A 5,061-nucleotide genomic window follows, 5' to 3' on the forward strand; every position below is an offset into this window, starting at 1 on the left:
GAAATTCCTTACACAATCCTCTACTCCCTCAGACTTCTCCAATTTGTAAGTCCCCACAATCTCTTCCATGCTCTAGCAGGCTGACACCCTCTTATGCTCTAAAGTTCAATGCAAAGCCCATATTCCTGCACTGGAAATGAGGACACCGAAGAAAGTCCACCATTGGAGAATATAGTCTGGTCAGATGAGACCAAAATTGAACTCTTTGCACACCATAATACACACAATGTTTGGAGGTCAAATGGCACTGCACATCACCCTAAATACATCCCCCACACCAACAGTGAAGTGTGGAGGTGGGAACATCATGGTGTGGGGCTGTTTTTCAGCATACGATACTGACAAACTTCATATCATTGCAGGAAGGATGAAAGGAAAAATGTACCAAGACATTCTTGCTAAAAATCTGCTGCCATCTACCAGGATGATGAAGATGAAACAAGAGTGGACGTTTCAGCAAGACCATGATCCCAAACACAAAGCCAAGGAAACTCTCAATTGGTTTCAAAGAAAGAAAAAAAAAGCTGCAAGAATGGCCCAGCCAATCACCTGACTTGAATCCAATAAAAAATCTGTAGAAAAAATTAAAGATCATTGTTCATAGAAAAGGCCCATTGAACCTTCAAGATTTGAAGACTGTATGTGTGGGAGAATGGGCCAAAATCATACATGAGCAGTGCATGCGACCAGTTTCTCCATACAGGAGGCGTCCTGAAGTTGTCATTACCAACAAAGGATTTTGTACAAAGTTTATGTAGCACTGCCCCCCCGAAATAGCTGCTGATTTGATTTGGGCCTGCACTCTGCTAATAAACCCCACTAGCTTGCCTCAGTCCCCTTGACACAGCTTTGGTGCAATACATTACAGTACAATACAATATAACACAATATACCTGTATTGTCCTCTCAGGATCCACTGGCTCCACCTGCTGGGAGAAAACAATACTCCACACAATGGGGTACTGAACCAAAGTATATTTTACTGTATATATTGGTAAACAGGTGATTACAGCAATTGCACTGTCATCCCAACATAGAATGACAGAACAATGAATTTTGATAAAACAGTTATAAACAATATATGTATATATGGGAGCTCCCCCTACTTTTATAGCTATACGTGAGATCTCACTTAAAGTACTTCTGATAATTCCTTATAATTTGTAATCCAAGGGTTAACGTAATTAAAGTTGAGTTAAGGATGATCCTAGTGTTGCTTCTGTAATTATAATACAGTACTTGAAATGCAATAGTAAGTAGGCCTTATGCCTGCCTAGTGTCAGTTACTATACTCCTCCTCTGTGGGACTATGGATCCCAGCGAGGCCTGTATATAAGTCTGACTAGGTGCAAAGATTAGAAAACTGTGGGCCGCAACCCACTCACCAACTGGATCGGAAGCTCTGTATGGTAGCTTTAGTCCAGTGGTTGCAGCTTGCTTCTATGTCAGCCGGCTTCGTCACTCCCGTCCGTTCTGATAGGTGGACCTGGTCTTCTGATGCTCAAATGAGTGTCTCCGGATCTTCCCAATCTGATCACTGTGTCTCTGACACAACCGAGCAGGGTTGCGCTCCGCAAGGGCAATAGGCTGCTTCCTCCGGGAGGCCTCCTCCCAAGTCCTCACAGGCAGACCATGCGTTCCCAAGAGACCTAAGATGGCTGCTCCGGGTCCTTTTATGTCCTACTCAGCATGCAGTGCAAGAGAGGGTGTCCATGTGTAGGTCATCCGGCATCCTGGGTAAAAAGGTTAACTCTCCAGTGTAAATACAGTCACTTCCTGTACCAAGTTCAATGCTTGTGAAAGCAAAAATCATTTAAGTCCACTTTCAGTGTTTGGCCGCTAGATGGCGCCGAACACTAAGCCATAGAAACGTCCATAGACTTTCATTGTAAATGCTAATACACATTAGTAGACAAGGATACCAGCGCTACATTTAAATAAATTTAAATTAGCATGTTCAATGCTTTTTCCCTGTGTCATTACATTTTATTACACATAACTTAACATATTTGTTTTGGTTTCTTTGGATGTGTGGATTGTATGGGCTGTTACCGACATATGGTAAAAAATTTCACGTCGCTTTCTTCAGCCATCTTGGACCTGACCTCCTTACACAAAATGCCCGGTGAAGCCATAGAAACTGTCCCAGTTGCAGAACAAGAACTCCACCAGCCACAAGCTGAGACGGGGTCGGGAACAGAGTCAGACAGCGATGATTCTCCTCCAGAGTTGGAACAGGACTCCTCCCAAACTTCCACAAAGCAGGCACAGCTTGCCGCAGCAGCAGAAATAGATGAGGAACCTGTCAGCAAAGCAAAACAAAGCAGGAGCGAAAAGAAAGCAAGGAAGGCTATGTCAAAGCTGGGGCTTCGCCAGGTTACTGGGGTCACAAGAGTCACTATCCGAAAATCCAAAAACATCTTATTTGTCATTACAAAACCAGATGTATACAAGAGCCCAGCATCTGACACATTGTTTTCGGAGAGGCTAAGATTGAAGATCTCTCACAACAAGCCCAGCTTTCTGCTGCCGAGAAATTCAAGATACAGGGAGAAGCAGTATCAAACATACAGGAAAACACACAGACTCCTACAGTACAAGAGGAGAGCGAAGAGGAAGAGGTTGATGAGAGTGGAGTAGAAGTTAAGGACATTGAGCTTGTAATGTCACAGGCGAATGTGTCTAGAGCAAAGGCTGTGCGCGCTTTGAAGAACAACAGCAATGACATAGTAAATGCTATCATGGAATTGACAATGTGAGGATGCCTCAGACTGATCTCCTTTCGTCTTGCTCTTGGGTCGGTGCAGCTAGAATTGAGATTTATACTATTTCTATTGATTTAATAAACTTGTGGCTTATTGGTGAAAAAAAAATAAAAAATTCACGTCAATAGCAACTTTCAGAAATATATTTACCTCGAAAAATGGTGACATGTTCAATATTAATTTTACCTGCTGTATATACCATAGTTTGTAGCTGCTATAACTTTCACACAAACCAATTAATTGGCCAATCTCCGGATCGGCTCCTGGGTGCTGCCGATGCCAAATCCTGGTAAGGGAAACTGGTCGTGAAGCCATTCAGCTTCACGGCCGGTTCCCTACTGCGCATGCGTGAAGCGCACTGTGCTTTCTAACTAGCTCGAGGGCAGGGAAGAAGGAGGGGGGCTGAACTTCTGAGTGATGGCAAAGCGACGCAGTCTTCTGGAAGTGGGGAAGGGTACCTGTCAAAACAGGTACCCATTCCCCCTCCCCCCTGAAAGGTGCCAAATGTAGCACTGGAGGGGGAAGGAAGCCTTTAAGCTGAAGTTCCACTTTTGGGTGGAACTCCGTTCTAACCATTAGATGACCGCCCTATAGCAGTGATCCTGCATTTCCAGGTAGCGGGCGCAAATGTTAGAAAAGCTGTACATATCCTTTAAAAGTGGTAGTAAACTGATGGGTGTTTTTTTTTTGTACCCTGAAAGGTAATGTCATAATGTGCTAGTAGGCATCGCATACTAGCACATTATGTTAAACTTACCTAAAAACAAAGCCTTCCAGTGCCGCATTGTCACCGCTGCAGATGCTCTCATCTTCACCCAATGTACTTTCCGAGTTTATGGACTCCAGCTGTGTGAATGGCTGGAGCCGCAATGATGTCACTCCCGCGCTTGTGCCCTGCACAATTAGGAGATCTTTAAAGTACCTATCGGTAAGCCTTATTATAGGCTTACCTATAGGTAACAGTCAGAGATGGGAGTTTTTTGGGGGTTTCAAAACAACAAACATCTTATAATTACCTGCTCTGTGCAGTGGTTTTGCACAGAGCAGCCCAGTCCCTCCTCTTCTTAGGCCTCTCGCTGGCACTCCTGGCTCCTCCCTCCTTTTGTGTGCCCCCACAGCTAGCAGCTTGCTATGGGGGGCACTTAGCCTCAGCTCTGCGTGTCCATTCAGGCACAGAGCCATGGCCCTGCCCTGTCTCCTTGCTCTCCTCATTGGCTCACTGACTTGGATTGACAGTAGTAGGAGCCAATGGAGCTTCGCTGCTGTCTCCAATGTCCCGGACAGCCGAGTCTCTTGTGCAACATCGCTGTATCGAGATGGGGACAGGTAAGTGTTAGGGGGGCTGCTGCACACAGAAGGCTTTTCATCTTAATGCATAGAATGCCTTTTTTTTTACAATGCTTTCTTTTGTTGGGGGGGGGGGGGGTGGATGGTGTCAGTGTGTTTTTTATTTTATTTGTTATTATTTTCACAACTTACCCTTTTAAATATTTATTTAGTACAATTCCTTTATTTTTTATTATCAGCCCTGTTGGGGGACTTTGGGGAGATATCAGAGGTCTGTTATCCTTTTGAGGCAGGGAAAGGGACTGAGGACACAAACTCCCCAGTCCCTTTCTATGCAGCCTCAGCTGCACTGGAGATGAATGGACGGGAGACAGTGGCTCCTCTCCATTCATAAACTGAAGCATCGTAAACACAGTTTAGTGAGTCAGTGATCGCAATCAGTGATCATGGAGGGGGACCGGAGAGGAGCACATGGGGGACAGGAGCAGAGAACAGAGGGGGACAGGAGCAGAGCACAGACGGGGACACAGAGGGGGACTGGAGGAGGATACGGGGATGGTCAGGGGTGATTGGTGCGGCGGTGGGGGGAGTTATGCCACCTACACACGACCGTTTTTTCCATCAGAATAAACTCTGCCAGTCTTTCCGACGGAGTTCCGCTGAAATGGACTTGCCTTCACACGATCACACCAAAGTCCGTTTGTTTAGAACACGATGACGTACGATGGGACTAGAAAAAGGAAGTTCAATAGCCAGTAGCGAATAGCTGACCTTGTGTCGTTTTTGGTCCGTCGGACTAGCATAGAGACAAACGGTTTTCCCGATAGGAATTGATTCAGTCGGAAAGATTTAAAACTTGTTCTATTTCTAGGTCCATCAGAATTTTTGAAAAAAAAAAAGTCAGATGAAGCCCACACACGATCGGAATATCCGATGAAATTATTCCGTCTGACCTTTTCTGCCGGAAAGTCTGGTCGTGTGTACGCACCATTACAAGCACCAATCTCCC

At 45.2% G+C, this 5,061-nt stretch overlaps 1 pseudogene; it reads left to right on the plus strand.

Moving 5' to 3' along the window:
* The first annotated feature begins 2,083 nt into the window (after positions 1-2,083).
* Positions 2,084-2,880, plus strand: LOC143964088 (nascent polypeptide-associated complex subunit alpha pseudogene; annotated as a pseudogene).
* The last annotated feature ends 2,181 nt before the right edge of the window (positions 2,881-5,061 follow it).

Source organism: Lithobates pipiens, unplaced genomic scaffold (assembly GCF_037356315.1).
Source record: "Lithobates pipiens isolate NorthernLeopardFrog02 unplaced genomic scaffold, aLitPip1_a1.2 Scaffold_8, whole genome shotgun sequence".
NCBI lineage: Eukaryota > Metazoa > Chordata > Amphibia > Anura > Ranidae > Lithobates > Lithobates pipiens.